Source organism: Tamandua tetradactyla, chromosome 11, assembly GCF_023851605.1.
Source record: "Tamandua tetradactyla isolate mTamTet1 chromosome 11, mTamTet1.pri, whole genome shotgun sequence".
In the NCBI taxonomy this organism is placed as follows: Eukaryota; Metazoa; Chordata; class Mammalia; order Pilosa; family Myrmecophagidae; genus Tamandua; species Tamandua tetradactyla.
The window spans coordinates 53,419,079-53,441,445 of NC_135337.1; the positions used below are offsets into that span (position 1 = coordinate 53,419,079).

Below are 22,367 nucleotides of genomic sequence, written 5' to 3' on the forward strand. Positions count from 1 at the left end.
CTATCCATTTTTGGTATATTGCATTCTGGCAGCTTAACAAACTAAAACAATAATGTTCCTCAAAATAAATGGGCTATTTCAGACCAAAGTTCAAAGATGATTTTGTATAACAGGACTGGTTTGCATAATGAATGTAGACATTCATTTATACTGTCATTCATGCATTCATTCTAAAATATCTACTGAACACTTTAAGTTGGTGCTAAACTCTGAGTTACATTTCCAAATAAGCCAAAAGCTCTACCCTCCAGGAATGCATAATCTCATTGAGGCAAAAAAGTAAACTGGCAATTTTAATTAAAAAAATATTATAAGAGATATACTGATATAAGGCTATGGGGACATATCAGAGAGGCAGTTGGTGGGGTGGTATGGGAGACTTCCAAGTCTATATGACATCCAAACTAGATCCTAAGGATTAACAGGAATTAGCTAAGCAATGGTAAATGATGCTGGAGCAGACAGAAGTAGAATCTACAAGGGATATTAATAGTTTTATAATTAAAAGGGAGGTCAAACACAAGCAGGTAATTCACTTGTACATTCCTATTTCCTTCATTTCTAAAATATTCCTTAGAGATAGCTAATCATCAAGTCAAAAGTTTTCATCTAAATCAGGTCAATGGTCAACAATTTCCCATCTACAGTGCTTTTGACAGATTCCTGAATTGGCTTATTGGTTTATTTTTAAGCAAATGAAATTTTTAATAGCTCAATGCTGTGTTTGGTTTCCAAATTCCAGCTAAAGAATTCCCAGTACCATAAAGTACAATAAACAATTCATATTCTGCTATAAAAAAAAATTTCTAAATATTAAGATTTTTTTAAGGTGCTTCTATAGTGATGCCATTGCCATTTGTAAGTTGAAAATCACACTTTCTCTGGACAGAATTCTATACATTGCATGCTATTTCAAACCACATGATTACCTAAGTCAAACACTTGTAGTTTGTTGTAATGTTATGATCAAATTTGTCTTGTTTCATCTGTTTGTTCTCCCTGGTTATTTCCCTGAACTTTTGCTAGCATGGAGGGCATCCTTATTAGAATGTTCATTAAACAGAGATTCAGGCCTATGTTAATAAAATCATCAAGCATTCCTTTATAGGCATGACAGGGAGGCTGCTCATCTATCATGAATGTCTCTTTAAGTTGGCACAGAGCCAAGAGTTCTAGGCACAATGCCAGCTTTTTTTTTCTTAAATAGAATTTCAGTAACATGGACTTCCCCTTATTTCAAGATCAGTCCAATTTGTGGGGTTACTCACTTGTGTATCTTGTGTATCACAAGATCATCCCTCTCTTGGCACACAACATAACACTGAACACTTTCACAGGACTCCTTTGCATCTTTTATATTTGTGGAATAACTCAGAAATACATTCTGCTCAGTAACATGCCTTCATTATCCAAAAGTGGAGAGGAATACATAAAATCATGATCTCTAAGTTCCAGTTAGAGTACCCTCTAAAAGATACTTTACAGAGAAGTTACATTATAAGATAACATTTACATGAATTTATCAACAAAAGGGGGTTACTGCAGAACAGTTTCACCTTTATCTCTATCTTGAGTTGTATCAAGAAATTCCATTCAAACATCTTTGTGCATACCTGGATAAACCACCTGTTCCAACCTAGCTCTTGGAGGGCTAGGGTCAGGGCAGCCCCAGGACCTAAGAACACATCAGGCATGGAGTTAGACATGAATCTTATTAAGACTTACAAACAGGAGAAGATTCTTCCCCACAGCGGTCGTTCAGGAAATGGAAGTCAGCACTCCACAAAGGTGGGAGTGCAAGGGAGAAGTTTACAAGGGATTAGGACAAGGACATTCCATAGGGTATGAGAACAAAGTTTCATCAGGGTCTTATGACACAGGGGTTTGGGGATTTGTCGTCAATATATCATGGGAAAGGAGTTTCAATGCTTTACATTATAAGGGGTTTATGATACCATCTGTACATTCTTTCCTCCCTAAGGAGGTCTGTGGACATTCAGCTTCTGTCTGGGTCACTTAGGCAGTGACCTGCAATGACTTATTGTCAGTCTGGAGGGGGACCCCTGGCCCTGTGTCTCCACACCACCTAATCATATAGTTACCTATGTTACCCCAAAAGAATACTACTACTCTGCAGTAGATATAGCAAACTGTGTATGCCCATTCTCTTTAGACTAGTTTTAACTATGTCTATAACTTTTTAAAGAATGTTTTTATGCTCAAATGAGTCAAATGTTTCCCTCTCCATTCAGTGGTGGGAAAGCAAGCCATAATGAACCCACAGGTGATGCCCACAGTGCTTTCCCCATCAAATTTACATTGAATAGCAGTATCACCCATTATGGATATTTCCACATTATACACTGCTTGGAATGTGCTCTGATAATAGCACCTCTGTTGTCCTGTAAACAAATCCTCAACTGTGGTTTTCCTAATGGAAAACTGATGTCTGAGTGGTAATCCTTCCTTTGACAGAGCTGCTGCCAGCACACTGCAGGACAAAAGCTTTGTAGATGAAACTATTAAGGATGTCACACATATCTACCACTGGTAAGCTTGAAAAGTTGCCAGGAGCAACTGTTTCATTGCCTCTGGAAACAGCCATGAATCTGAGAAATATAAAGATACATTTTTTTTGTCTGTACCCAACACCAATCTCAACCTCCAGCCTCAATCCTTAAAAGCTTTTTCTAGGTCTCAAGGAAGAAATCAAATCAATGTCTTTGTCTTGCTCTTTAACCTTTACACCGGCAGATTAGGAAGGAGATAGCAAAAAAGTGAGAGTGGAGGTGGAGGGGGCTGGGTAGGACCATATCTTTGAAACCAAAGCTCCCAGAAAACAAATGGTGTATGTTCTTAAAAAACATTTTACATATGCCATGTATCTAGGAATTAATCTTAGACATGGAAAAGAGAGCTGCTGAATTTCAATTTTGGCTGATAGAGTTAACTTAAAATTGTATAACACAAACAACAACCTTTTGTTGCATTCAGTTCTTTTATTAGTATTCTTTAATTAATTAATTACTTTTTATTGATGTTTATTATATAGTCACATAACACGTAATCATCTAAAGTGTACAATCAATGGTTCAGAATATCATCATTCAGCTGTGCATTTATCATCACAATTGACTTTTTCTTTTCCTTTTTGTGAAAAATAACATATATACAAAAAAGCAATAAATTACAAAGCGCATCACAACAATTAGTTATTGAACAGATTTCAGAGTTTGATATGGATTACAATTCCATATTTGTAAATTTTTACTTCTAGCTGCTCCAAGACACTGGAGCTTAAAAGAAATATCAATATTATAATTCAGCAATCGTACTCATTTGTTAAACCCTACCTTCTCTGTATAACTCCACCATCAACTTTGTTCTTTTCCTTACCCCTTGGAGATATTTGAACTATGGCCATTCTAGCTTTTTCATGTTGGAAGGAGCTGTCCACAATATGGGATAGGGAAATGGAACTAGTTGACGTTTTGGAGAGGCTGACTCCTCTGCATTTCAGAACTTATCTGGTTCAGGGACCCATCTGGAGGTTGTAGGTTTCTAGAAAGTTACCCTAGTACATGGAACCTTTGTAGAATCTTATATAATGCCCTTGGCAGGAATGGTTTTGGTTGGGGGAAGGCATTCATTTTAACCACATTTCATAATAAATCATAATACTGTGTCATCCTAGTCACAATTCATTAAACAATTATAGCTGTTCTTTTTCTTCTTATGGAGTTCTCACAATTCACATTTCTTTACTTATTACTTAAACTAGCAACCGATTGTTGAATGTCTACTGTATACCTGTTTATGGATGACGTGTTCCTCAAAGACAGGGACCATCTATCTTGTAACTTTTTTGCCTGGAGCTCCAAGTTCAGGGATTAGCACATAATACCAGATAGAGAAGCACTGGGGAAATGAATGTGAGGTGCAAGGGGCCAGGAGATTCAAAGGTAAAGAAGATTCAGTCCTCAAAATATTTACAGTATCACCCTAAGGCAGACAAGTAAATAGAGGCTTACAGTTATAAAGTCTGTGAATGAGGTTTGCTGTCATGTGCTTGGGGGTGCTAAAACAAGCTTTGGCATCAGAAAATGACATCTTGGAAGAGGAAATATTTGAATTGAATAATATTCTGTTCAATTTGAAAAATATTTTTTTAAATAAGTGTAAATTAGGTGAACAAAAGGGAAAACATAATTATGGAGTGCAAACAAAATATTTGAAAGGCCAAAGAAATAAACTAACATAAAGCATTTGGGAGGAGGTATTCAGTTGTATATGGCTGGAGAGAGAAGAACTGTGTGTTTCTGTGAATAGCTTTACTTAAAGCTGGAAAGATAGGTAGGGTCTAGATTATGAAAGGGCTTGAGGTTTTGATTGAAGAAATTGTACTTTATGCTGGGTGCTAGGAGAGAAATTGAAGAATTTCAACCAAGGTAAAGGTGTGATCTGATTGGCATTCAGAAAGATCACACTGGCTGCAGTGAGGTTTACAATTTAGATATTGCCAGAGTGGAGGCAGCACGAGCAGATAGGAGGCAATTGCTTTATAATTATATAAGGAGTAAGGTACTTTTCTATAATTCATTTTCCATTGTATAATATAATTTCATGGATGTGTGCATTAACGTCTTTATTGCAAACCCAGTCTGACTTTTTTTTTTTTTTTTAAGATTTCCTGGAACCCCATTGCTGTGATAACAAGTTCCTTTCTAAGTAGTAGGAGTTGACTCTCATTTTTATTTAAAAAAAAATACAATGTATTTTTAAATTTTAATTAGAAGTGGTGATGATTAATATAGAGTGTACAATTTGGATATCAGCTAGTGTGGGCTAAATAATATTTGAAACCTTATCCAAGCCCTGCCACACTTCTGAATTTTCTTCCTAGGCAATGTAAACAGTGCTCCTTTCAAATTTCTCCCATCAGTAACTTTAATTAGTAATTGGTGGATATTGCTTTTGGTTTCTGTGTCTCTTCTATTAATGAAAGGTCACAAACTAATGATTATTTTTAAATGCGCTAAAATGAACCATCCTTTAAAAAAATAACTATTTTGTGACTGCTTTAAGCATGTTGTTCTCAAAAACAAGTTGTGGAGTAAGCTAGAAATAGAAATGTTATATTGAGCTTTTATAGAGAATAATTCTTGCTGGGGAGCAATAAAAATATATTCACCTGAACTGCATTCCAAAAGTATGCTAGCACTAGCATTTCCATTCCAACTCTGCATTTAATATAATGTAAAATGTAAATGTTTAGTCAATTCAGGCCAGTCAAAAAGGGACAATAAAGGGACATTTCAATTGAAACAGGACTCGGTATAGCAAACTTTAATCAGATGTTCTAATAAATGAGTTGAAGGGCAATATTGCATATTTCTTAAACCAAAAGAAAACCATTTGCCATCAGTTTTATCCAAATGTCACACAGAACAATATGAAAATAACTATGTACAGAGCTGAATTTAAAATAAATGTATTTTTCTAAGTTGCCAATTCCAATCTATTTTTGCTGTCATTCAAGTATCCTTCAGTCATCAAAAATATATGTTACTAAATATAATTCAGCAATTATTTGTAGAATTCTTGCCATGGATAAGATGTTGTGTTTTGATGAATGAATGAGGAATTCATCATATATTAAATTATTTATTCATCAAAAATTTCTTGAACTATTATTTTGCACTAGGACCAATGCTTTATACTAGAGATTAATTTCCAAGAAAAGAAAGACCTTCTAACTGTCCCCAGAAAGTGAGACATTAATCAAATAATCCCCCTAACTAGGTAAATTGATATGAAGTAGAGAGATGCCATACATGTGGGAGGGGGCTAGTGTAGTCAAAAATGCCCCCACGGTCTTCCTTGAGGAAGTTATACTTTAACTGAGGGCTCAGTGAGAAGCTGGAATCGACAAGTTAAAGAGAAAATGGAAGAGCATCTCAGAAAAAGGAAAAACAGCATGTGAAAATTCTTTGTATTAGAAGGAATCATGATGATTAAGTGAATCAAATGAGGCCATTGAGGTTAGAATGGGAAAGAGTTTAAAATGGTGCAATAGCAATGGAAAGCTATTGGCAGAGGCAGGGCGATCTGGAGGAGAGGAACTCAAAGGACAACATCAAATTCTTATTTTACATGATAACGCTCTGGCCACAGCATTGAGAATAGATTGGAAGACTCCAACCATGAAGTCTAGCTTAGAGAATAAATACGAGGCAAAGATGTGCATAAGTGATCACTGGATCTCTGAGTGTAGTCAAGAATTACCTAGAAGAGACTATGAAGTAAGAAAAGGAGAGGGCTTAAGAGTGAGTGTTTGAGGAATTCCAAAGTTCACGGCTACATAGCAGAGGGTGAACCTACAAAAGAGGTAAGAACGGAGTAGCCAAAGGGTTAGGAGAAAACTAGGAGAAAGTCATTTAGTCAAAGGCTAAATTTAAATATAGAGGAGAAGGCAGGATTCACAGAAGGGAGAGGAGATTTTCATCAGACAGTAGCAAGGAGAACAACTCTACTAGTAGAACAGTAGATGATAGATAGATAGATAGATAGATAGATAGATAGATAGATAGATAGACAGACAGACAGACAGAGAGATGACAGAAAGATAGATAGATTTGCAGGAAGAGCCCAAGATCTTCTTCTAAAAATTTTTTTCATAGTATAGATGAGGCACAGGGAAGATAGGTTGTTGATTTATTCACGATTGAGTTTTGAAAGGGTCAAAAGCTATAGTGGGTGACTAAGTAATATTAAGAGTGCTGTGAAATCCAAGCTAGTGAAGAGAAAAGAGAATGAAAAACACTGTTAGAAAGTACAGGGGTCAGTAAAAGAAAGGTACAGACTACATTGCAGAATAGATGTAGTAAGAGTACTTGAAGTAAGAACTCTGAAAAGAGAGTGGGTAACAAGGAGCCTACAATTTAGAAACAGGTAATCGTCATAAGAGATAAAGCAATACTTCCAGAGCTCAAAGAAGGAAATATAAATTCCTGCAAAATAAGACAGTGCAGTATTTACAGAGTGGAAGGATTGGACATGCAGTCCTTTAACTAGTAGCAGGAGAAGATTTAAGATGAATAATTGGGAGGTGAAGAGGATTCCAGGGGAGGGAAGTTAAGAAATGAAGAAATAGTGACTGACTTGCATATCACATATGATCAATTTAGTCTAGGTAAATAAAGGGCACATGAAGAGAGCAGAAAGATGAAGGCTGTAAAGATTGTTTGAGGTGCAGATTGGGTAGGGCTTTCAAGACATTTAAGCAGTAAATGTACATACTTCATTCTTAAAGCTTCCAGAGTGAGAAACAAAGGCAGCAGAGTTTCCAGAGAATGTGTTAATAGTAGATCAAAAATAGAACATATTTGGCCAGATAGTTTCTGGATTAAAAAAAGTCAACTGTAGGTCTGCCAATGTGAGAAGGATAAAGTTCCACAATAAAAACACCAACACAGCTACATTTTGCTTCATTAAACACTGATTACCATTGACAAGTGAACCAAAAGAATGGCCTTTGTCAAATGACATGTTGTATAAATTTCTGAAGAAAAATCAGAAATTTCATCTTTAATGCAAAATCAGATATACAAGAGGTGTCTGCTAGTTTTAATAAGTTCCCACAAGGCATCAAATGAGGGGCTGCTTTGGAAATGAGGTTTCAAAATTTAACCATGGATATTACCAAAGGCCTTGATGGAATCATTGATATGGGAAATATGGAAATGATGAAGCAGCTGAAACAATTCTAATGTCCTCCAGATTTTGCCTTTAATCTGGACATAAGGACAGAGAAAGAGATGCAAGTTGCAAGTCATCAGAAAATCTTGCTACTTTTGTTTTCACTGGCAAAATGCTTCTGGGAAAATAAATTGAAACCCAGATTAAAATGAGTTCTTGATAATCCTGAATTGATGTTTGTGACAGGTTATAGAAGATGAATTGGCAGAGAAGATGCAAGCCATGTGCTCTGTTTCCAACCCCTACCACCACCATATCCAGAAAATGCCATTTTATCTCAGGTTGGGTGAGAATTTGAAGGTCATTCCTCTGCTCAGATCATATGATAATGGAAAGTGAATCTATTTATATTCCATTCTCTTTCATCTGAAATAGTTTCTCTTTAAATAGGCATTTAACATGGTCATGCTGTAATATCTTTACAATAAAATCTTTCTTTTTATGATTAATGTATTATTTATAGAGAGATCAAAATATGCACTAAAGTGGAGAAATTTAATTGTAAAAAGTTTGGAATCCATGATCAAATTTATCTTTGCATCTTATTTAAACAAAATACCTTATGTAGTAAGTGAAAATATAAGAAACTATTTGGAATGTCAAACCTGCTTAACAGAAGTAACTTCTTTCCAGCAGTTTAGAATTATCACTTACTTTTATAAATAGAAAAGTACTCAGTTCAAATGATCCTTATGCAGGCACTGAAGTGGGGATGAAGTATCTTAAATTGGCAACACTTTATTAACCAATGGCTTGTGTTTTAGTAGATACTTGAGAAATATCAACTTTAAAAAAATCTAGTCTTTCATGTTTAATTTAAATGTTTTGAAATATCCAAGAGTTTATACACTTTATGAATTCAATCCTGCTTTACTGCTAACTTAAATTAATTGGTTCAGTTTCACTATATCATACAACATGAAAAATTCTATTCACTAAAATTGATTTCAAAATTCCACTATTCTTTGAGATCCCATGTAAAATGACAGCTATGAAATTATCATTCCAGTTGAAATAATACTCAGTGATGATCTTAATGGAATAATTGTGTGAACAAAACCAATTAAATAAATGCTTGAAATCATTTTATTACGTTGAACAACACACATATTTAATATATTGAAAATCAAAGTTGGAGTTTAATGAGGGAAGCAATTTAGATGTAAACACCAGCTTCCTTCTGATGCCTTAGGATCGAAGCAGTCCATCATGCAAAGCCAAGGATGCTCTAAAAACCACAGGGCTGGCAGTGGCCCTGAGGGACTAGAGATGTTCAGAAACTTAACAGAGAACCCTGCTGCCAGCAGAGAAAATGGAAAGTGGGCTTATCTTCACTCATCTACTGTACCTCTCAAAGGTGTCCTCAAGTTGACCAGTTATCTCTGACAGTTTGAGGGAAAAAAATGTAAAATCTCATTAACAATTTCCTAAAAATATAAATATTCAGAAAAAGAAAATGATTAATAATCTGAACTTATTTACCCACTGGGCATATTTACATTTGAATAAGCCAATCAAAGAATTATGTTCATATCAACATATGGAAGTTCCTGTCAGAATAAAGCAATTACTACGCTGCTTACACTTTTCAAAAGCCTGCTTTGGGCTACAAATCTAGCATTAGTTGATGGAGAAAGAGGCATTAAAAAACAAACATACTAAGTTTTCTTAGAAAAGTTATTTAATTTAAAGCAAAGTGTTGAGGAAAATTATCTACTTTGCATTTTAGATATTCTAAAAAAGTTCAGTCATTTAAAATGTCATGAGTATAAGAAATTCTTGCTTTAAAATATTTACCTATTATTTTCTACTTTTTGCTCCTTTTCTTTGTTTCCACACTTGCTGTGCTTTGTAAAACCCAATTCTAATTTCAATGTCACAGAAGATCTCTTCTGATCAGCAAAAGAGAACTGAAGCAGAGGAAAAACTTGACCCCAAAATGCTTGAAGAGATATTTGTGATTATAACACTGGAAGGTTAGGATAATAAGAACATATACATATGAGGAAACTCACACAATTATGTCAGCCATGTATAAACAGGCTTATTATATTTTATGTATATGTGTGTGTATATATAATTTCTTAAAACATCTTAAAAGAAAACTTTACAAATGCACATATATGCATGTATATTTATTATGTTGTAAAATGTGGGATGCCAATAATGTTCTCCATGAAAATATAAATTCATTTATGTTATGATTAGAACCTTTTAACTTTTCAACACAAGGCATTGACCCCCTAGAGAATTAATGCCAAAATAAAATTTTGCTAAGCTCTTGATTATTATAGAGATAGATGTAGTGATACGAGAGGGGTGTTTTTGTTAGCGTTGGGGGTAAGAAATTTTCCATTAGTTATTTTGCAACATAGTGGTCAATTTGGTAGAATGCTGCTGAGAGGTTAAATACCATGGAAATAATGCAAACCACGTTGAAATGGAAACATGGAGACTGTTAATCACTTTGAGAATCTATTTGGTGGTGTGGGTCAGAAGCCCATGTAAGGAGGATTTTTAGAGGGAGACGGGGCAAGAGGTTATTTTTAATTGTGAGGTATTAGCATACGTATTAATGCTGAATTGTAATGAAGAAGAACATATTAATGACATTAGATATAGAGGCTATTGCTGAAGAATGAAATACTCTGTAAAGGAAAGTAAGAGAGGTATAGTTAGGAACATGAATGATGAGATGGACACAATACCCAGTGTAGTAGGAGGGAAGAAAAAATGTGATAGGCTTATCAGATTTATCAGTGGAAAATTGAGGCAGTTATTTTACATTTGAGGGTTTCTGTTTTCTAAATGATACATGAAGAGAAAACATTAGCGCAGAATGAAGGGAGAAGATAACAAGTGTCTGAGGAAGGAGTGTAGGAATTAGTTCTCTGCCTTTTTTATTACAAAGGGGAAAATGAATCATAGCTGACAGTATCATACCATGGTACCTTCTACAATCTCAGTTTACCCCAGTCCTCCCCAGCATCGCCAAGTTCCAGCCACACTTATTTTATTTCTCTACTTTCTTTCTGTTTGGACAGGCAACATTTCCCCTCAAGTGAGGACTTTTGAAGAAAGTTTATTCTCAATGGAATACTTTTCTATCCAGCCTCTGCAGTTCATGTCTCTGCAAAAATGTCTCCCCATATGATATGCAATATAGAGTTTATAGTTTATAAAGTCCCTCTCCCCAGGACTTTAAATACCATAAGCCTATTTCATTATTTTTTATACTGGTGTGCCCGAAGGAAGTAGGTGCTCAATATATATATGTTCAAAGAATAAATAAGACAATACTATCTGGTATTTCCTGATTATTTATTTTTTACTCATTTTTTCTCTACTTATTTGTCCAGACCTTTGTGAAATACAGCCACATAAAAGCAGGATCTGATCTGAATGCTTCACTTATAACTCGAACACCTAGAATGGATACTGAATCACAGAAAGTTCCAATGGGTATCTGTCAGATAAATACACAAAACATGATGCATTTCAGTTCATTGACAATGTTTTTGCTAAATTCAAAGTGATACTAGTCAGCCTAAAACGACCATATCATTTTCTTCAAAAAGATGCCATTTTTCAGGTGCATGGATAACTCAGGTTTGGGAAATTGTCAAGTGAATGAGAGAGAAGGGAGGCAAGTGAGTTCATGGAATTTACAATAGAGTCATTATAATGACTGGGATATAAAAAAAAATCAAAAAAGAAGGGGCTGGTGGAAAGTGAAAGACAGGCATAATTAATGTTTCAGCAAGGTCAGTGTAATCAAAGGATGAAGTTATTAGTGATAATTAAGCAAGTGAGCTAGAAGACCAGAAAAAGACTGTTGGAGAGGGAACTGATAGAAATAAAGAGTTCAGAATTGCCACAGTTTCTGGTAATGACACAATCTGCATCTAACTTGTGTCAGAGGATGTGAGTGGTTGAAAAGTGAAAGAAAAATCCATTGGAGGTAGAGAAGCAAAGAAACCAAAAGTTCAGAGCCTTGGATATTTCACTTATATAAACATTGAAGCCATCAGAATAAATTCAAAGAAAGGCTAAAATATATAAATTACATTCTTCAGTAAATGAGAAGAATGACTAAGTGATGGAGATATGAGAGCAAAGAGGAGGAATGGTGGGCTATTGGGGTGAATTACTTCAGCTTCAAATGAAGGATTTTTCTACCATTGTTGTTTGGCTTTTATATCTGTATACTTTCTAAAGGTGAGTAAAATCATTTGGAAGGTGCAACTGTGACTGAGGAGGGCAATTTAGCTGTCTCTTTGATGTGAAGTATAGGAAATAGGACATTAGAACAAAAATAAAACAAAAAAATTTATTTGTTCATCCACAGGATGGACAGAAGTAGAAACAATTTCATCAGAAAGGAACCAGGCAAAGAGAATATTCAAGAGTTGGCAGATGTAGGAGTTGCTCCCAATGGATTATGGTTTGGGTGAAATGGGTCACCATACATTTTTCAGTAGGGGTGAACTAATTTTGTTTTACTGAAGCAAGCATTAAACACCAAATAGAAACTCCTTGCCCATCAGTATTTGCAGTGCTTTCAAATCTACAAATCATAAGTTACAAACCAGGGAACAAGTATCATTGATTGAATCAAAAGTTAGTTGTCCTATTTTTGTTGGCTACCTGTCTCTATCCCACTCAAAGCAGAGAATATTGATACCAGGCACATAATAGGTTCTCAATAAGCATCCGGTCAAGGAAAGAATAGTATTTACCATAATCTGATATTTCCTAATTACTTTTTGGTACCTCAGGGGAGGAGTTGGTGGGGAGCACATTTTCCCAACTAACTTCAAATATTTTTGGTCAGGTATTTCACTTGCCAACAACTTATCTAAAAGACATGGTTTCAGCTTAGTGTTATCTGTGCCTAATTTTACGAAAATTGCTATTCATCGTCATTTCTAGAAGCCCTGTGGCATCATCTGACATTTGGAGACCAATTGCTACTAGAGTCAATTATGAAAAGTTTTGTTTAATGACCTTATAATTTATTGGAACTTTCTGGTTTTAGAATTTACTCTGAAGACCCAGATTATTATTTTCAATCACAATACATAGGAAAGTCTAGATCTCTCAGAAAATGTTTAAATGCCTTAGTTTTCAAAGAGCATGATTTTTGAAGGTTTTTGAAATTAAGAATTGAGATTTATGGACATCCCTAAGTGGAAGGGGGGGGGAGGTGTTTAAATGTCACTGTGATTCTTTCTGAGTTTTTCTCATACCAAGCAAAACAAGAAATTATTTCTCATAGAATAAGGCTCTAAAAATGATGGTCCACATCATTATCTAACACCTTTCTGTGTGTCTCTCAAAAAATTGGCTTGGTTGAGCTTTGGATGAATAGAATGATTCTGGCAAATATACAGACCCAAAGTATTATCTTTCATGCCCTGTTATGGTGTGAAATTTTTCTTCTATTAAGAATTAAATGGTATTTTCTTTACATCTAATGAATATTCCTGTTTATTAAATGCAAATTTTCTTTGTTGTGATTTGGAAGCAATAAGGTATAATGGAAAGACAAAAGTTGTAGATTTAAGTGTAGTGATATTTGAATACCAGGTCTATTATTTAATTTTTTAATCAAATATCTGTTGAGTCTAGGCACAACCCCAAAATTGTTAATGACACAATGAAGAAAAATCAAGACGTGTTCCCTGCCATTGAGGACACAAACAATTTAAAAAGAAATTTAATTGGATGTGATAAATCATATGGGCTTGGTTAATATTGTCAAATACAATACAAGCTCCACTTAAAATTGAACTTCAGATAAAGAATGAATTATTTTTTAGCATAAGTTTATCATAAATATTGCATGGGAGATCTGCTAAATATGATGGATCTAGCACTTGAAGAATGTGAATCCAAGCTATGCTTCCTATATAAGGAAGTCGTCTCTGAATAAATGGCATAATCAACAGTAGCAAAATACCCTGTAAGTGGGGAAGTTTGGTAAAATGATGAATAGTGACTATCGGCAGAGGGAAGAGCCCTTGCCAAGACTGGAAGAGAAGGAAGATTAGAGGGCATTTGTAGGACTACAGTAAATTCAGTAGAAGTGAAAGAAGACTGGAAAGGTAAGCTGAGGCTCACTCATGTAAGGCCTAATAAATATGGTACGGAAAATTTAATTTATCCACATTCAGCTTATTTTCTCATGTGTTTTCCAGAAAGATTACCTGGCTCAGAGTATAAAGTACAGGTTTAGTTTGAGAAGGCAGCTATAGGATGAGAAAAAATGTTGGCGTTAATACATGCAACATGGATGAGAGATGATGATTGTGTAAATGGGAGAGGTGGCAGTAAGGTTGGAGAGAAATGGGGAAAAAATCATCAGGATGTACTTAAGAGTTATCAAAATCTACTTAAGAGTTAATACAATAAGATTTTATAATTGGTCATATGAGGAGAATAAGGTCACATGAGGGAAAGAAAGGATAATATCTAGAAGTCTAACAGCAGTTTCTAAGACAGAGGATTGAGTATGAAAAATATGCTAAGGGCAGCGGCACTGGGATGCAGGGAGGTTTTTAGAGTATGAGGAGCATTTGCAACAACCAAGAGATGATTTCTAGTAGATAATCGATAAGACGTCAATGAAGCTCAGAAGAGAAGTCTGGACTTTCATGATAGATTGGTATGTTGCTAATTCATAGATAAGTGCTTCTCCCAGTGTGGTCCCTGATGATCTGCAACATGATCACCACAGGTTCATGTTAAAATCTGTGAGCCTCAAACTCAAACCTACAAAGTCGAAATTTATCACCAGCACCTTGGATGATTCTTACACACATTGAAGTTTAATAATCCCTGGCAGAAATGATGAATGAAGGGGGTACCTCGATAATATCACTCAGGGAATGCCACCAAAAGTCCCGAGGGAGTCTTAGAAGAAGCTACTAGAAACTGCAGACATTACAAAAAACAGATGGGACTAGTGTCAGGGAAGCCAAGTTTATAGTGTTTCAGGTTAAAGCTTATAAAATACACTGAACTGAAAGTTTTCTTCTTTAATTAGGCCATATGCTATGTGATTCAGTGACTGCTTGGTTAATCTCTAAATCTCCAGTGCCTACCACATAAGAAGTACTCCAAATTATTTTTGCTTAAATGATTAATGGAAATGTTTACATTTTGGTATTGGCAAACCGCTATTTTCTATAAATAATATCCTTCTAAACAAAAACTCTATGGAGGTAGGAGTTATAAAAATCTCTTTCTAAAATCTTTCCTAAATATTTTAGGTGAATATTATTTTCTAAATTTAAATTGTGCTCCAATATTATCATTATCCTAAGAAAAAGCGGTTATTTTGATATACCCATATGTTGGGGTGGTTTGAAGTTGTGTGTATTCCAGAAAAACATGTTCTTAAATTTAATCCATTCCAGTCGGTGTGAACCCATTGTTGTAAGTAAGACCTTGTGATTAGGTTACTTCAATTAAGGCAGGGCCCAGGATGGTCTTAATCCTCTTACTGGAGTCCCTTAGATAGGAGTGAAATGCAGATAGATAGAGAGAGAGAGAGTCACAGAAGCAAGATGCCAAAATCAAGGAAACGCAGAAGAGAAGGGAGAGAGCAGCAGACACCACCATGGGCCTTGCCATGTGGCAGAACGGTCAAGTATTACAGTCAATAAATCTTTAAGAAGAAACATTGCCTTAACATGTCTTGATTTGGACATTTTCCTGTTCTCAGAACAGTGAGTGAATAAATTCTCATTGTTTAAGCCAAAACATTTCATAGTATTTGTCTAAAAAGCCTAGGAAACAAACATATGTAAACTTAGATTCTTATAGCATTGAAGCTGGCAAAATTGTCTTGTAGTTTTCTCTTTAAAATAGAAGTATCTCTTTAGCTATTATTCATACAATAAGGAATCATTTAATAAGATGCTAATATGATTCTTTTACAATGATTTATTTCCAGTCTTTGATTTCCCCTGTGTTATAAATCTTCACATTAGAATAAGTGTAGCAGCTTTTCAGGTATACATTAGACAAGTTGGCATACATAACCCAAGGCTCTATATTTTAAAATGCTCTTATCAGGATTCAACTCCTAAAGGATTAAAGAAAAAAGAAATGAAAGAAAAGGGCATAAAATAGCTCTACATAGTATAGTGCCACAGGTATATTAATGTATCCAGCTTTTCAGCATCTTCCATTTCTATTTGACTTGGTCACTCAGTGTTGTTTAATTCACTACTTCTATTTTTAAATCCTCATGTATCTTTCCTTTGACCACAGAAAGTTGAATTTTTATCTGTCCCCATTATTTAGGATATAAAATCGTAGCATACAACAATGAAGTAATTAAAGGGAGCTATAAAATTATTGCAACAAATATTGTAGATATGAAGAAGGACCTCCTATGCTAGGAAGGAATATTCGTGTAAATGAAGCCTTCCTGTACATTTGTATTTCATTCAAAAGAAATAACATCCTACCACCACCCCATGCACCTACCACCACCCCATCCATGCACCCCATGTGGAAAGTCTGTATCTGCATTTGAATAGAAAGATGTTTTCTAATTCAGCTTTCACCTACTGTAACCAACAAAATGAAATCAGGTGTTGATGATAAGTTGCCTTTAAAGTCATTTTGAATTATACATATATGAAGAGTTAGATTTAATGAAATGCATAAGATCAATTCAACTAATGGAATTTCTAATATATCAAACACCTATCCTAGTAAACAATAGTTGAAAATATTCATCTATTCATTCTAATCTCCTTTTGATATACTGATGATTCCAAAGTACAAAGAAACGCATGTATCTTTTAAAATAGCCTTATACATGAATCTTGATTTCATGCATTATTTTTCCTAAAACTGATCACTGAAAAATCCTCTTCTGAAAATCTGTAAAATAATAATAAAAAGCTGCATGTGAAGAGCCTTATATAATAAGATGCCATTTCTGCATATGCTATTTATCTGCCTACTTCAAACTCAAACCAGCTGTCAATCGACTTACAAATTATCCCCAGCTCATAAAACTTTCACAAGAATGTGTGCTTCATGAAGCCTGGGATACTTTCTATCTTGTTTACCACCCTATCTCTTGCCTCTATAAGAGAATTCAGCATATTGCAAGTACTCTAAATGGGCTCTGGATAAATGAAACATTAAGGAATAGCTAGCTCAGAATTTTTCAAGAATTCAAAATATTAAAATTAGCATTGACCCTGGTAACTCACAACATATTAGAGATGACAGTTAATTGGCAGCATCAGCCTTGCACACAGAATAGGAAGTACCTTTATATCAGAGTCTACATTGTGTTGACCTCCATACTCTCTACTACAAAATGCTGAGCACATGGTATAGTGCTCAATAATTCCTGATTGAATAAGCTTGGACATTAGTGATTGCTTCTTCTGAATTTGTACTTATATAACATATTATTTAATTGTGCTTTCTCAATCTTTGAGTATACTCCCCCTCTGCTCTTTAGTTGGTTTTTGCCTAATCATGCACACCACGTCAACTTTGGCATTCTTTGGCAGAGAAAGTCTTTAAATTGCTGTACTCCTTTTCCATACTACAGAGTTGTTGCAGGAATGGGATGCCCATCCAGCTCCTCTGCTTCTCAGCCTCACTTGAATCCATGTATGGCACTGTGACTCATTCACAGCAATGGGGTTTGAGCAAACGGCTATATCACTTCCTCCACTAAGTGGCTAAGAGCTGGGATCTGAGCTCTCAAGAAACTGCTGACCCACAGGATCAAAGGAGTCTGGGGTCCAATTTGGATGAAATCCACCCAACCATAGAAATACCATTTAGATTCTTTCAGATCAAGAATCAAATGTTCATTGTTTAAAGTAATTATACGTTTATGTTTTAGTTGATAGTAGCTAATGTTACCTTAACTGATGCATGTCCCATCTTAAAGAAGTCTTCTCATTCACTCCTATCTAAGGAGATTCACACTGTGAATCAAGGGGGCTCCTGACCATATATTACTCTGCAAGGGCACCGTGAGTAAGTGCAATTATAACCTTTGGAAGAAATTTTCTCTCAAGAAGAGTATCTTATGTGAGTTGAAGGAATATTTTTTAAGCTGCTGTGGGTAGGAACTGAGGCTATGAACAGAGCATACAAGTAGAAACAGTTCTTAAAGTAGCCGGTAGAAATGGAGGTGTGTTTAGTTTACTTCTGTTTTGTTTTGTTTTCTGTTTTCTTGGGGAATAAATACCAATTTGGGGTCATAACTGAATAGGTAAGGGCAATGCAGAGAAAAAATGCTGCCCCTATCTATCCTTCCCAAATTGTTCCTGAGTGCTCAGTCTCAATGCAGATTAAAGGTTGAATAAATATTTAAGATCATCTGTTCGGAGGTACGCCTAACTTTTGGCCTGCCAAAGCGTTCATTTGCCTAATTTGGCCCTAGTTCTAATGTACCGTGTACTATACCTATCACAAGAATGTTGCGTATACTTTCAAGTGTATTTTATACCTGTATATGAAACAAATCTGTATTTAGCACATAGCACATGACCTGCATGGGGTCAATTAGCAGTCAGATTGTCATGGAGCTAATAGCCAACACCTACTTGGGTGTCTGGGAGTGGGAAGGATTCAGGCTGCTCCTTAGGAAGTTAATAACCACACCAGGCCTAGAGCTCATTAGCCACTTATCTCTTTGGGAACTTTCTCATCTCATAGTTGTCTTCCAATTATAGCAGGCAATAGAAAGAGCTATCAGATAATAGCATTGATGATCACAAAACCTGAAGAACATATCTTTAAATCATTTATATTTATTCTATTCTTTGTCGCTATATACACTAATGCTAGCAAGAATCAGCAGGATGATGGTAAAATATTTACTGGGGGCTTGAGCTGGGAAACAAGCAAGAAGGATCTGACTATTTGTCTCAATTTAGAGAGCTTGTAGACTGCACAATCAAAACAGATCTAGTCACTGGAAGATCAAGAGGATTAATTAATGAAAAAGGATCACAGTACACATGCTCATAAGTAAACGAAGAAATAAATTGGGATTGCAGAATTAATGCATAGAGGGTCTTATTTAGCCACCAGGGTGCACTGCAGTGGAAAATAATAGCTTATGGGGCTTTAGAATATGGTCTTTAGAACAACTGGCATTTTTCCATACCCTGATTACACCCCTTGTTGTCTGTGACTTTCAGGCAATTACACACTTCTTCAGTTTCTTCCCCTTAATATAATAATAGTAGTAGAAATATTTTGCTTCATAGGGGTTAATGAGATTCAAATGAAACAACTTAAGAAAAGTGTTTGGCTTACTACATGCTACCTTATATTTTATCAATGCATGTTGGCAGTAGTCAGCATTATTTTCCGAGGATGATTTATGAACTTCCAACTAAAGTCTATGTTCAAAAGATTTCTGTCTCTGGAATAAGTTTTTCAAAACCATTAACTCTTTTCCTTATGGATGTATAAGGGAAAAACTTTTGGCCTGCCGAAGCGTTCATCCATATATATATAGATACAGATATCTATATATACATCCATATATAGAGATATAGACAGATAGATACATAGATGAGCATGAAAATGATATCAGGTTTTAATATGGATCTTTCTTAGCCCTCATAATATGTACTTGATTTCATAAGCTTGAATAATGTCCTTAAAGCTATCTTCTAGAAAAAAATGAGAAATTAAGGTACCATGTCTGTTATAAAGATCTATATTAAAGTAGAAAGATTAAAGATTAGATGACTAGCCCCACCTTTGCCCTCAACTCCCTAACATATTTGGGCAACTTATTTAACCTTTCTGAACCAGTTTACTCCTCCAAGAATTGCAATTAGAGCAATAACTTTCCTTACAGTTTGGCTTAAAGGAAAACTAACATGAATGCTTTTAGTGTATTTTCAGAATCTAAATTGACATTTAATGTTTAGCTATCAAGAACAGTTTCAAATTTTAAGAGTATATGTTTCCATTTCTAATCGCTATCTGGTACAGTTTAGTATTATCAGTGATTATCAGGAAAAGAAAGCAGTTTGATTAGTTGATTGATTGATCACCTAGTTATATTATCTTAGAATTGGGAAAAATATAACTTGTAACTCACCTGAAAGACACCTACATCAAATCCTCTTCCAATTTAAAGTGTAAAAGTACGCCTATGTTAAAATGTCTCATTTACAGGAAAAAATACCTCCCTGCCAAAATGGAGCAAAGTGAAATAATTACTCTGTGCTTGGAAGCCTATTAGCTTATTCAATGACTTTCCCAAATGATACTGAGAGAATTCTGACATGAAAGATTTTTGTTAGAAAAAGCATCTTTCAGCTTATGTATAATACAGATGCAGAAGATAAACACGAATGTGGAAATAAGGCTGCATTTAACAGTGACAAAATATGTGTCACATAAATTCCCTTGATTTCAAGCCCTTGGTTCTAATTTTGGTTGGTATACAGAGAATGATATTATAATACTTTTTGAGATCAAATCAGTGTGATTGCTTCTATCAGGTCACATAGGCAGTACAAAAATGGGGCAACAGAATGACCCTTCCTTCCAGAGAGGAGGAGAACTATGGAAGCATCGGGAACTGGTCATGCCCAGACCTCTAGGGTGTTGCATTTTCAGTGTAAGACGAAATCAAGGAACCTAAAGAAAACGGTAACAAGCACCATACAACGCTCTGCTGCCGCTGCTACCGGGACCGTGCCAGTGACCCCTGCCAACTCAGCCACCATGGCGGATGGGAATGAGTGCAGCCACATAGAGGAATTCGCAGAGCGATCCGAGATTAATGTGAGTAACAATCTGCAGGATGACGGTAAAATCTTTACTGGAGGCTTGAGCTGGGATACAAGCAAGAAAGATCTGACTATTTGCCTCAGTTTAGAGAGGTTGTAGACCGAGCAATTAATGCAGATTCAGTCACTGGAAGTTCAAGAAGATTTGGATTTGTGCTCTTCAAAGGTACTGCTAGTGTGGAGAAGGTCTTGGAACTTAAAGAACACAAACTGGATGGCAAATTGGTAGACCTCCTCCCCCAAAGGGAGAAGGCTTTAAAAAGGAAAGAACCCCACAAAAAGTTTTTGTGGATGGGTCTCCCAGATGCATCTGAAGAGCAAAGAAAATTATATTTTGGAGCATTTGGAGAGAATAAAAATATTGAACTTCCCATAGATACAAAAAAAAATGAAAGATTTTGTTTTATCACACATACAGATGAACAGCGAGTGAAGAAATTATTAGAAAGCAGATACCATCAAAGTGATTCTGGGAAATGTGAAATCAAAGTTGCACAATCCAAAGAGGTGTATAGGCAGCAACAGCAACAACAGAAAGGAGGGAAAGGAGCTACAGCTTCTGGACAAGGTGGTACTAGGAGTCGTGGATGAGGTCAGGGCCAAAACGGACCCAAGGGTTTAATAACTATTTGATCAAGGATATGGAAGTTACAATAGTGCCTATGGGGTGATCAGAACTAAAGTGACCATGGTGGATATGATTATAACTGGTTATAACTATGGGAACAATGGATATGGACAGGAATATGCAGACTCCAGTGACCAAAAGAGCACATGTGGCAAAGCATCTGGAGGGGATGGCAATCACCAAAACAATCACCACCCATACTAAAGGAGTACCTTGGAGAAAACAAGAGGAAATGCTAAAGTAATCCATCTTACAGGACAATGTTGAAGATTGATCTTCTGCTCATCTAAAATGATTATTTTATAAAAGACTTTCTAGTGTACAAGACACAACTGTCCAACTATATATAGCTGCTGTTTAGTTTTCTTTGTTTTTCTTTTGTCCTTTGCTACCTATGTTATGTCGCAGTGTGGATTTGTTTATACAAATTTCATTTGTATGATTTCATGTTAAACCTCAAATACATGCTTCCTTATGTGAAAAAAAAAAGGATATGGTAACAGTTGTCAAAGACAGCATCAAACGATAAGGGCATTAACGTGAGGTTCCTATGGCATTCTTTTTGAGCACACTGGGCCAACAGAGAGGTTGGCCTTTGCAAGGACAATATGCCTTTATGGAGGCAATATAAGCTGGTTAATGTTTTAGGTTCAGGAATCACACAGTCATAGATTTGAATACTGTTTTATCACTTGCTAATTATGACTTTGAGAAATTAGGTTCACCTCTCCAAGTCTCATTCTCCTTATCTGTGTAAAGCAAATGATAGTAGCTAATTCTTGAGTTATAAAAATTAAATGAAATGGTGATAAATGTTTCTCATGTGGATAGCATCTATTAATATTCAGGACAATATTTGTGTTGATAAAATTGTTGGTGCCAGGACACACAGGCACAGGTCACAGCTTGGAAGCTTAGTAGCTGCGAATATGGGTAAATTATGGTGAAGTTTAATACCACATCAAAAAAAAATCCAGCAATAAGGTTTTAAGGAATGGTAAATGCAAAAGAACCCTATTTGCCTTATAAAAATGTAGACTTGAGTTTGAGAGGACACAGAGGCCAGTTATCAGGGAGGGAAACAAATGTTTACAGTACAAGCAATGGCAAAACTGATTTGGGAACATGGGATTCCAATGACATCAGGGGTGCCAAATCTTTGTCCTTTA

At 35.5% G+C, this 22,367-nt stretch overlaps 1 pseudogene; it reads left to right on the forward strand.

Moving 5' to 3' along the window:
* Window positions 1–20,439: 20,439 nt before the first annotated feature.
* Window positions 20,440–21,402, forward strand: LOC143649522 (heterogeneous nuclear ribonucleoprotein D-like; annotated as a pseudogene).
* The last annotated feature ends 965 nt before the right edge of the window (window positions 21,403–22,367 follow it).